We start from the raw sequence: 12,388 nt of genomic DNA, 5'->3' as shown, positions 1-12,388 counted from the left end.
GCAGCCCAGGGGCTGCTTCGGACGCTCCCACGTCACACGTTTGTCTGCTACCGAGTAAATATTTCAACAGATTTATTATAAAGATATCCTTACAGCGTTCAAACGAGCAGATTCCAGAAGCCTTCCCGCATCGGAGCAGACGGACGGGCACTGTGCACGCATGTGAACAACAGGCAACTACTCGCGGTGCAGCAACCACAGGAGGTGCATCGCGAGCTGTTGTGAATTCCCCGAGAAAGAAAGTTACACGCGTCACGCTGAGTAATTTCAAAACAAAACTATTGGTAACGTTAGATTATTTTTTTCAGTTACTACACCAGGAATGCTTCAATCTTCTATTTTAAGCAGAAGACAGATTCCAGCTCGCAGCAGCCAGCACCGCTGCCAGGCCGCCCAGGCTCAGCGGCGGCCCCACTGCAGCTCGGGCCGGCCGCGGGGCTGGGGTCTCCGGGAGGGTTTCGTGTCCTCCTCCCACACGTGCCGACCTCCTCAGCCTTTGTGTTGGAAAGAAGGCAGGTTTGTGGCACCCCTTCCTTCTGCGGTTTCAAAGCAGAAGCAAAACCCCGTTGCATTTTCACCTTCAGAAGACGCCGAGAACTCAGGGACTGGCGGGGCCTTCTCCAGAGCCATCTCCGTGCCCTCCCAGAGGGGGGCCAAAACCCCTCCAGACCGTGGGCAACGCAGCGATAACCCCAAGCTGCAAATTTGTCCATCTCCTACACTAGCCAGCAGTTTCCAAAACTCAGAACTTCATCATCCCCGACTGCAGGCACGAGGTGCCAGAGGAGCGAAGGCAGCGCAGCCTGCCCGAGGCCTCGGCACGCTCCAGGGACGCCTCACCAGGCACCGAGGCTCATTCGAGCTTCTCACAAGCAGAAGGGTGCCCCACAAGCTTTTCGGGCTGGTACCCACGAGCCAGCACCCACGGCAGCCCGACCCCAGAGCAGGGGACCCCTGCAGCACCCCCCTCGAGGTTGCCCGGGCCCCACCTCGCCGAGCGGCCCAGCAGCAGCAGCAGCAGCGCCGCTGGTTCAGCTTCTAGGAAGAGGCCGCGAGCCGTTCCGTGTCCGTCGGTCACAGGTGGGTCGCTGCGAGCACACCGCGACATTTTCAAAGCGGTTTTGCTTCGTTTCCTTTTTTTTTTGTGTGTGTGTGTGTGTCTACGAAGAGAGCATTCCTGCCTTCATTAAGCACCTCCGTTTGGCTTAAACGCCGCGAGAAGTGAGGCTATAAAAAGAAATCACGGCACTGCAAACAGGTGTCTCGAACGAGCCGTTTTTTAAACACCTCCTCGGCTAGAGCCGCGCTGCAGCAGAGCAGGGCCCGCTTTGCCCCCTCGCTTAATGTGGGGCCGAGTGTTTGGGTTAGGACGGGGCTGCCAGCGGCAGCGATTCCTGCACCCAGCCCTCGCCTGCAGACAACCGGCGGCACCTCCAGAACCCCCAGGCGGCCCCGTCCCTGCGGTGCTGAGCAACGTGGCCACGACCGCCCTGCATCTCCTTCTGCTGGCAGCCACGGCGCTGCCGCCCGCCTGTTTTTAACCTGCCACCCGTCTGTTTTGGTTTGGTTTGTTTTTTTTTTTACCAACCTAGGTGCTGCGGTGCCCGAGCAGGAGCTGCTGCTCGCCCCCAGCCGTGCCCAGCGGCACTGGGGGCCGGATGGCGGCAGGGACACGGGGCTGGGGCTTTCCTGCCCGCGCTGCTGAGCACGGCTCCCACGCAGGTTTGTTTTTTTTTCCTTTCTTTTTTGGCAGGGAGGGAAGAGAAGGCTTCTTCAGCAGAACGCACAGGCGAATACAAGTCGCTGAGCACGGAGCTCCCCCTGAGCACAGCCACCTGCACCGCCAGGTCAGCTCCCACCGCCCCCCCGGACAAGCCAGCAGCCCACACGAAACCTCCGCTCACAAAACGTCAGTTTTTAAGCGGCAATTACGGCTCGACTCAAACAAACATCTTCCAATTACTCCACGCACGTCACCAGTTTTCCCCTCGCAGTTGCGTGCAGCCGAGTGCCAGGAATACCTGCTGACACGCTCGGCGCAGCGCTGGCCGGCCTGCTTCTCTCTCCATTTTCTCAGGCTTCCTTCCTGGCTCCTTTCCAGCGTTCCCATCTCTCGCAGAGGATCCTGTTTTCCTTCATCGTCTGGGTTGTCTCCTCCTCTTCCTTCTCATCGCCACCCACTCGGTGTTTTTTTTTTTTCATCTTTCCCAAGATTGTGTTTGCTACATCCTCTCGCCGCGGCCTTCTCCCCGGCACCGCCTCCGCGCGGCGTGGGGGGGAGCGCCCGGCCGAGCACCCCCAGGGGCCGGGTACAAAAACGTTTTGTGTGTTTGGCACCCAGGGGCTGTCCTCACACCCTAACACTGCCCAGCACGAGGAGGATGCGGCGCAGCCATTTTCTCCCGGCCTCCACGGGGCTGCCTCCTCCTCCCAGCCAGCGGGACCAGCGGCCTCCTCTGCCCCCATACCACCCTGCTGGGCTCCAGAGCTGGTGTTTGGGGGATTTATTTTGCAGCCCCCACGCTCTGCCGGCACCGCGTGCCTCTCCCACACAGCCAGCCTCCCCCCCGAGCCCCCCGGGGGCCGGAGGAGCTCCCTGAGCTCCCTGCTGCAGCCGCTCGGCGCAGCCCCACCGCCGCCAGGGCGCCCTGGAAGCGAGCTGTGCTGCGAGCAGCAAGCCGAGCGCGGTGCTGAGCCTCCCCTTCCTCCTTCCTCCGCCCTAACCCGGATCGAGAAAGCCACGTACAAGTAAGAGCTCTCCTGCAAAGCCTCCTCCGCGCCGAGCTGGCTGCGAGCAGATCTCTATCTCCCCCCGCAAGTCTGACACCACCGGCTCCAGAAACGTCTGTGCCCTTTGGTGCCGGGCACTGCCTTACCCACGGCCACCCCAGCTCGGCAAGGCACCGGGCGCATTGCTGACGACGCAGCGATGCAGGCGGCCGCAAACCTCCCTCGCCCGGGCACGGCCCCTGCCTTCTACAGCAAGAGCCAAAGGAGCACGGGAGCCCCGGGTGGCTCCTGGCTGCAGCCCCGCGCTCGACAGCGGCTCCGCTGCAGCAGCCGGAGCACGGAGCGGGCTCGGGGGGGGCTTTTTATCACCAGACCGCACAGACGCAGCCCCTTGGATCCAGCACGTTAAACTTCGGGCAGCGCCGGGGGAAGCTTCGCGCTCTTGGTCCTGCTGAGCCAAAACGCGAGCAGGGAGAAGAGCACCGCTCGCCTCTTCTTGGGGGCTGGGGAGCTTTCCTTTTCAGTTTTGTTCTGGCAGTGAAATGAGGGCCTCTGGCTCAACACGGCAGGGCCTGGCCTATCCTACAGCCTCCGTCAGTGCCCCCGCGCACTAATGGCAAGCCACAGGGCTGATTTTACCCCATGAGAGACGACACCCCCCGGGCCGGACAGCAGCATGCCCACCTGATGCCCGTTTCCAGCGCCCAGCTGCCTGCACCGGGGGCACGGACAACGCTGGGGTTTTGGTGGCTTTCGAGGAAGGAGCCAGGGGCGCCCAGCTCCACGGCACGGCTGCAGGAGCCCAGGCAGAGCAGCACCTCCCAGCTCCCCGGGGCTGAGCACAACAGGAACCCCTGCGTGGCCCGCAGGGCAGATAGCATCAGCGGGCTGTTACACCCCGCGTTTCCTCCTCCGGCGGCACGACCCAGGGACGCGCTCTGGGCCCCACCAGAAACCAACGAGCCCGTGCTCCCTGCGGTGACGGCCCCGGGTGACCTCGGCTGCACCCCGCTGCTGGGGGGGGGACCAAAGCTGAAGGCTTCTGCTCAGCTCTGCGCCGGGGCCACCGCGGTCCGCGAGCCATCGGGGCGCCGGGCCACCCGCCCTGCAGCTGGTAATGCCCGCGGCTCCTCCGTCACCTGCACGGCTTCTCCCCAGGCCCAGCTGCCAGCTGGAGCGATTCCCGTGTTAGGGGACGGGCCCGGCTGAACGCCCACGGGGTGAGAGCCTCCCTCGGCCCTCGCACGGGCACGCTGAGCCCGCGGCCGCAGCTCCACACCACGACCTTAAACCTCCAACACGGTGAGGCTCCCCCGCCCCACCGCAACGTCCCCAAGGGACTTCAGGGCGCAGCTGCTGCCCCTGCCCCTGCTCCAAGCGTCACCGCAGCGCCCTGGCTCCCAGGGCTGCGAAGCTGCCCCAGCCTCCAAGTTCCACAGCCCAGCCGCCAGCGCAGCCAGGAAAATGGCAATATTTCTCCTTCACCCATTTCCTCCTAGCGGGGCAGCCAGCCGAATGCTATTCCTTCCTTTATCTGGAACAAGCTAGGAAGGGAGAGGTTCCTTATCTTACAGAGAGCGTTAAAATTTTACCGAAATATCAACTATCGGGCCCCCAGCATTTGCAGACACGCCAAGAGCTGAAGATCAGCTCTGAGCACAGCAAAGCGAGAACCAACAGCAAGCTCCACAAGCGTGTTTCGTATCACGATTTCCACACAAAAATACCGTTCTAATTAATAACGTTACGACTACCCAAGGCATGCCAGCCTGTGCTACTGAACGTTAAGCTCTTATTTAATGAGCTCTGAAACGGCTTATGGGAATACCTGCGCTTCTGCGAAGGCGCAGAGGACTCGGGTGGGTCTGGGCTTTGCCTTCTGCGTTACCTCCGCTGAACACCATTCATTTAAAGCCCCGAACTGCATCACCGCTTCGCTGTCAGAAGAGAAGTGCAAACGTCATGTTGCTGTGCTTTGGGACAGGCGTACTAAACACGGAAAAATGTCGGAATCTCCTCCGTTGGGTTTCCCGTCGCCCCCCCCCGACGCTGCTTGGGGAAGACAAGCCGCACGCCGGCCCCATGGCACGTTCAGGCTGAGGGGGTCCTTGCAAGGAGGGCACCCTGTGGGGCACCTCCCCAGCACAGAAACCCTGGGTGAGAACCACACGGCCGGGGCCGCCTGGGTGCCAGCCACCCTCGTGCCACCCCCCTGCGCCAGATCAGCCCCCGGCCCACGTTTAAGCACTGGCAGAGCCACCACCCAGAGGCAGGCACCGTCACCGGGCCCAAGCAGCTCTGCAGGAGCTGCTGCTCCTCACCCACGTTCACACCCCCCTGCTCGCTCCGCGGGGCCCTGGCAGGGGTCGTTTTCCCGTCCCGTTTCACACGGGAAGCCCATGGGCGAGCGGGGGACGAGCCCCGAGCGCGGCCGCCCCGTCCCCTCCCCGCCGGGAGCCCCGCACACAAGGGGACATTGTCCCGGCTAAATGACGAACGGCGTTGTGACGCCGAGGCTGCAAAGCGCGGCAGACAGGTGCAGGGAAGCTTACCAAATTGGCGCGCTGCTCGCCGGCTCGGGGAGAAGCCGACGGCTGCTGGGAACGCGCACACAACGGCGGCGGCAGCCTGCGTGCTTCCCGTCGGCACCGGGGCTGCCCGAGCCCCCGCACGCCCCACGCCTTCAGCCCCCAGGACTGATTTCGAGAGAGAAATCCCATGGTCCAAACGGAACAACAGGACGCGAGGAGTGGGGAGGGGGGAAAAGCCCTGCAGGCTGAGCGCAGACACATCTCGCGCTCGCCGGCGAGTTCCCAAGCAGAACGCTTGCTATTTCTGTCGCCTTCTGGGTTTGCTCCATTTTCCCTATAAGGGATTTTCGAGCTGAGGAGGAGAGCCCGGCTGACCGCCGGCACGCTCCCCACACCGTGTGCCGGCACCGGGCCAGCGCCGCGCACCGACCAGGGCCCCGCGACACCGATTTCTTCCGGTACCTCCGGGGTTCTGCTTTGTTTTTGAAGGCACGCTATGTGAATCATTCAACAGAAAGCAAACAGCCAAGGCCTTGGCAAGCCCCAGCCGGCGTTCAGTACCTGCCCGACGGTTAAAGACCCCTGCCAGCAACCTTCAAGGTTCTGCCCCAAAGCGACACCACTGAGCTCTTCTGGCCCGTCACCAACCTGCCGCGCTGCAAATCAGACCCGGGGACTAATCCAGCCCAAAAGAGTTCCCAGCACCCGAAAAGCTCCCCCCTCCTTTTTGCTTTTAAAAAAGCCTGCTGTCCCCATCCCAGTTCCGACAGGCCCGCGGGCAGCCGTGCCAGCGCAACCCATGAGCAGCAGCTCAGCCCGCGCTGCAGCAGAAAAAAACCAGATGGAACAGAGTTTTCTCTAAGCCTATTAATCGCTAAGAGTAGCGCCAGGAACTGCAACGTGCAGAAAAGGCCTTCGCTTCCTCCACCCCGATAAACGCATTTCTACAACCACTGTTGAGGCAGGAGCAGTATCGGATGGCCCAACCTAAAGCTCGGCCAGCCGCGGTGCAGGGAAGCACCCGCGTCCCTCGCGCAGCGCCCGAGCAGCCCCGCAGACGAGCGCCGGGCCGGGCCGCTGCCAGGGACCAGAAGCGTGTTGGAACAGATGAAGGTGACTCACGGAGAGGAGACGGGCACGGCGTGGGCTGCGCTGCCAGGAAAGCTCCCACGGGCGGCCAGGTGCGGAGGGACGGAGCCCGAGGAGCGCCCGCGCGCAGCAGGGAGCCGCGTGCTGGGGCTGCTCATCCAGCCCAGCCACACGGCACGGCGCTCGGAGGCACAGGCTGGCTCCTGCTGAAGTCACAGGAAAGCTGCTCTGCCTTTAAAAAAAATTATATATATTTACATGCATCGGCAGACGCGAGAAATTCCTCTGCTCTGGCTTCCTGGACGGAGCAGGAAGCGAGGCGGCGAGCAGCTCGCCGCATGCGTGGCCATGTGCCTCCTGCTTGGAGGGAGGAAGGACGAGCCGCATGCAGCCCGGGCACCCCCAGCAAACGGCCCCGGACCCTGCCGGGGCATGGAGAGCCCCGGTGCAGCTGGGACACGGCACCGCAGCGAGGGAGCAGCCCCAGGAGGAGCAGCAGCCCTCGCCCCGGCATCACGCCGCTGCGCCCGCTCCTTGCCCGTGCCTTCTCTGCGCTGCTTTTTCCACGAGACAAGGTGACGCTCCCCAAGCGGCTGGTCCCCGTGCCCCTGCAACGCCTGGTGGCTGCTTGGAATTTCAATACGAGCTCCACAATTACAATGAGCTGACACTTAGAGGCAGCTCCTTACAAAGTTAACGTCAAAAAACCATTTCCTTCTGAGCCGGGGGTACCTCCCCAGCAGTCCCATCCCACGGATGTGTGCTGAGCTGGGTGCTTTGGGGCCGTTTTTGAGGACGTTGAAGACGTGCCCACCACAGCCACGCCAGGAGCCAGCCACACGCACGCTGCGGCCGAGCTCGGCGCTCACCACGGACAACAACTGCACGCGAGCGAGCAGGGATCTTGCGCCCTAACTTGGTGCTTTTTCAGCTGCAGCCCCCAAACCACGCTCCACACAAAGGGGAATTTCCACGGAAAGCCGTTCCTACGAAGGCAGCGGAGGCTGGGCGCCGATCCACAGGGCGCAAACACGAACAGCCCTGGGCTGCATGGGCAGAGCCCCACAGCACGCAGAGCTCGGCAGCCCCCCACGTGCCGGAGCTGTGGGTCCTGATCACTCCTGAGATAAGGCCCTGAAGGGGTCTCCACCAAAGGCAAGTTTTCTGGCCCAAATGCAGAGCGCCAGCCGGCAGGACCGTTCGTGGCGCTGCCCCCTCCCTCCCCACGGCAGCCCTGTAGAGCAGCAGCCCGCTCCTGGGCACAATCCCTCACCTCCCGCCTTGAAACAGGGAAGCTGCCCCTGGGAATTAAAGCCCTTGCTGTGGGACACGTTAGCCGCAGGCACACAGCACCCCGCGCCCGTACGGAAGTGTGTTTTTTCTGGGTTTCACCCAAAGACCAGATGGTTCAGAAACAAGGGGTCTGAAAAATTAACTCCTTTTCTCAAAGCAGCAGTTCATTTGGGAACAAACCTCTGGGCAGTTCCCGGCTGCCCGCCTCGCTGGGCGTGCTGAGAGTATCTTTTGGCTGAAAGCAAGCTTTCATGTGTAAAAGGTTAACCACATTTACACCTTAAATACCGTACTTAAAAGCATCCAGCCTAACGAGCTCCTTAGCAGTGCCTCCCAGGAGGTGGGACAACCCAACTGGTCGGGCTGGTTGCTATATAAAGCAGCAGCTTTGCCGTTTTCGGCTTTTCCATTAAAGATTAAGTCGACCAAGTTCTGCTGGGGTTTAGGAAAAATACTGAAGGCACCAGCCCCAGCGGTCACGCCGCTTGCCAGCAGGAGCCGGGTACTGTTCTAGTACGGGACCAAGGTACCCAGAGCCTCCCCAGAGGGGCACTCGGGCGCTGGCACCGCACGGTGAGCACGGCCCTGCCTCCACAAAGCCCCACAGCAGCTCCCGTGCCTGCCAGCACGGCAGCGGGCAGCTCAGCTCCCTCCCTGCAAGGGGATGGAGGCAGCGAAGGCAGGGCAGCGCTCACCTGCCGGAGCAAGGCCCAGGCGCGCTGGTAACAGCACAGCCCCGGCACGGCGGCAGCGCCTGTTCCACTGAGCGGTGGGAACAGCTTTGGGATTTTTCTTAGAAATTGCCTATCAGAAAGTCAACTGCACTTGAATGTCCCGAAAACTTCCCCTACTTGTCACGTCGGGACCCCGCGTAACAGCGCCTGGCTCTACAGCAAAGAGACAACACCGAAGAAGCCAGCGCTGTTTAAGTAATCGCCTTCCCTACAGGAAATTCACAGTGACAAGTAGATGAAACCCGCTGGAAAAACAAAGCGCATGACTTGGTGAATCCTGAGCAGCTGGGCACTGCAGGTAGCAGGGGATGAGCAGCCAGCAGCACAGCCCCCTGGGAGCGGGGGTCCCTCCCTGCACAGGCACCGAGGTGCCAACATCTCGAACCAGCCCCAGCGTCACAAAGCGATGGGGAAAAAGGCAACGAGGACAGGACTTTGTCCCCTTCGCAAGGTGCCTGCAGACGGGAACCGGTGGTTGTGGAAGACGCTGAAAGGTACTGCTTGATGGACCACGGCGGCTCCGGGCGCCGCGCACGAGCATCGCACGGGGTCACCACGGGGGCTCCGAGGCGGCTGCAGCACGAGGACGAGTCCCCTGGCTGGGCTGAGGCTCAGAGCACTCGAGGCAAGGAGATTTTGCACAGAAACAATTGACATTTGGAAAAGTTTAAATATCAAAACTGACTCCTCTGTAAAAACCAAAAATAATCCATACGTAGCACATGACGTACCCCTGGCATTTCTGCAGCTTGAATCAATCTCCAGTTAGGAAGCACTCTTCCCCCAGTCCCTGCTTGGTCGTAAAGACACGTCTTGACTCGAACTCGGGGAGGACCCCGAGCCCCAGCATTTCAGCTGCGTTAATACATTCCGTGCTAAGATCTTCGGTTTATCTTCATTTCCACACAACGCTTAAACACTTCTTTAATTTCTCGAAATCTAATTAAACATCACGCATGCGCATTACCAGCTATGTTTATTTCACCTCCGCTACGAGAGCACAGTGGGACTTACTGTTTGATACTTCAGTGAACTAACAAATTAAGGTTCTTTGACCAGACCAGGAGTTAAGACTCCACAGCAACACAGCCTGTACATTGCCCGATTTTTCCACATAGATCTTAAGCCTTACCGTCGTTTATCATCCAATGGCGGTTTAGGATCTATAGCACAATAAATATTAAAAGGAAAAAAGACCGGTGAAGTCAAACGTGTGCTTTTTGAAGGGAACGCAAGCCCTAAGAACAATCATTGTTTTACGTACTTCGAGTTGCTCTTCACTGTGCTGCTGTATTACCCTCTTAATACGCATCTGCTAAGGAAGAAACATTCTGGTTCTAATTACAAAAGGCTTTCAAAAAAGATGGGTTTCAAGTTAAATATTTTATTTATTTGAAAAGAAATATTTCTAGAGGTGCCTCAAGTAAGAAATTGTTTAACATGTGTTTTACAGCCTTTCCAAACTCTTTTTATGGTCCTGGAGCCTGTCCACATTTGTGGAAAAAATGCAATGTTTCAGCTTCGATTTGTCTATTATTTCAGTGTGATGTTTTAAAGCGCTTTAGGAGAGGAGAACACATCCACACTTTGGGTCATTTCTTTCAATTAATAAATGAAAGAAACCGATCTTCTCCTGTTCAACGGGGACCTTCAAACCGCCAGAAGTTAGTTTTCTCCAGGCGCTGCTCTTGGCCGAGACGCGGCCCCGCTGACTCCCACCAGGCTGCTCCTGGTGACGGTGGCACCGGTGACACCGGGCCTGTGGTGGGGACGAGGGCAGCCGCCAGGAGGTGACAGTGCCCACAGACATGCCCCTGCTCGAGCCTCCTACCTCAACTCCGCGGCTCTCTGTTGATGATGCTCAAATCAAAGAGCATCCCACAGCCAGCAAGGCACGAGAAAAAAAGTGCATAATCTTCATTAAAAGATAAGCTCTTAATAGCCTGTGCCCGCGCCTCTGATTCCCATTTACAGCTTTGTGCTCCCTACAGAAAGCCCCAGATGGCCGGGATGTTCTCGTGTCACCGGCAAGAAAGCTGAAGTTTGGGGCGAGGATTCCTACAGTTTGGGGCGAGGATTGCTACAGTTTGGTTTGTTTGTGTGTGTGTTTATGAGACAGACCGATAAACAAGATCCACAGAGAAAGGACCAGAGGGAATTAGAGATGGCCAACAAACATCTATATTGAACACACCCTGAAGGATGGGCACAATGCCGCGGAGAGGCCGAACACGGCTGCCCTGGACAGGCACTGTGTGCCGTTCCCCGAACCCACGTGCATTTTGAGCCCGGTTTCCCAAGGATCGGGGCTTGGCCAGGGAGGATCCGCGGCCGCCTCGAGGCTCCCTGCGACGAGCAGCCCGAGGCCGAGCCCTGCGCGCGGTAAGGCGGTTCTGGTTTATTTTTAATAACTCCATATCGCTTCCTCGGGGAACTGTAAAAACTGAAGCGCTCTCTACGCGAAACCCTGAAAGCAAGAAATCACAACACACAGCAGAGATCTCGAATAACTTGTCACTCTGTGCGCTATAAAAGAGTGGATGGGAGAAAGCAAGGAAAAAAAATCAAGGAAAATAAAAAGCAACAAAGAAATGGGCCAGAAGAGTCCCTGAGCCAAAAGCCTCGCTGCTGGGTGCCCTCAGAGGGTCACCCTCAGCGGGCACCGTCGGGCTGAGACGAAGCGTTCTGTAACGTGGTTGTGCTCAAAGGCAGGGAACCGCTATTTAAAGACAGTAACAGGGAGGGAAACGTGAGCTGAGGCTGCCCTTGGAAAGGCAGGGCCGGGGGACAAGGGCACCCACCACCCAGCAAGCTCTTCTGCACTAATTGCTCATTTATAATTAGCTGATGAGAACAGTTGTAGAAGCCATTCTAAGAACTGCCAGGCCTGAAAACAGGGTCCTTCTGAAAAGGCTTCATCTGTGAATTCCTGTGAAGCGCGATGAAGGCTGCCCCAGTTACGTTAGCAGTTGTGCATTCAGTTACTGCCAGGAAGGAAACGGAACGTGCTGCAAGAAGCTGCGACACCCCACATGTGCGTCAGGTCCCAAACTCTGGCTCGTCACTCCAAAAACCACTTACCAGCAAGTACTTCACTAAGCAGAGAAACCCACCCAGCACCGCAGAAGCTCCACTCTCACCCTACCCTGCCCAGCCTTGCACTTCCAGCTCCGGCTGGCAGGTCTTTGAGATAAACTTCCATCTCAAACCCACTGCTGAAGTGAAGTTCTCTATTTCCCTTCATCCTCTCCCAAACCCTTACGCATCATCTCCCAGGTTGCGAGCATGGCTTGGTTCCCAAATGCGACCGCTGGAGAGAAAGGGAAAAGAGCAAAACATCCTCACGTTCATCAGCCACCTCTCTGCCACCTCTGTGAGCATCAGCGATGCTCTCCCTGCCCCGATCGCTCCATCGCTCTCAGCACCGTCCCCACGGATGCTGGGACGGATCCGTCGGGGTGCTGAGCCACCGGCAGCGCGCTGCCCTGCTCCCGGACACCGCGGCACTCAGCGCCCATCGGCGCAGCCACCTGCGTGCCTGCGAGCACTGCCAGCGCCGGCTGGTAAGCACTGCCTCCGACCAACTGGGACATGAATGGGACTTTCGGCGTGACCTACATTTCTCCTGCGACGGCAACCGTGCTCACGGGAAACTGAAACGGAAAAAAAAATTTAAATGCCAAATCAGAAGCAAAATTAAGCGGACAAGACAAGGAAGAACAGAAGCCATCTTCTAACCCAGAACAGCCTGGGACGTAGTTAGCACTGATACAGTGTTAAAAAATTCCAGAATCTTCTGTGGGAAGGAAATGCCATATTAATTAGTTCAATGAAAAGATGAAAAACTAATTGTCTCCAGCTTGGGAGGGGAAGGGGGACAGCACTGGAACACGGCTTCAGCAGCACTCCTGGCGAGGAGCTGATAGAGAACTTGGCCTCGGCAGAGAGAAATTCAGTTAACCAGCCACAGTATCAGCGCCTGCCTTGCTATCTGCCTGCAAATAATCCCAA

The 12,388-nt window shown here is 58.8% G+C and overlaps 1 protein-coding gene across 4 annotated transcripts in view; it reads right to left on the bottom strand.

Moving 5' to 3' along the window:
- Window positions 1–12,388, bottom strand: part of ANKRD11 (ankyrin repeat domain containing 11) — a 124,181-nt gene that overhangs the window by 72,881 nt on the left and 38,912 nt on the right. The window contains exon 1 of one of the 4 annotated variants that reach the window (XM_080552137.1): window positions 2,022–7,667. The exons of the other annotated variants lie outside the window; for them this stretch is intronic. The gene's annotated coding sequence lies outside the window, so the exon portion shown is untranslated. Of the gene's footprint in view, window positions 1–2,021; window positions 7,668–12,388 lie in introns of those variants that run through there. 4 annotated transcript variants of the gene reach the window in all.

This window comes from Anser brachyrhynchus, assembly GCF_964034855.1.
Source record: "Anser brachyrhynchus genome assembly, chromosome: 12".
NCBI lineage: Eukaryota > Metazoa > Chordata > Aves > Anseriformes > Anatidae > Anser > Anser brachyrhynchus.
This window is presented reverse-complemented; position numbering and strand designations above follow the sequence as displayed.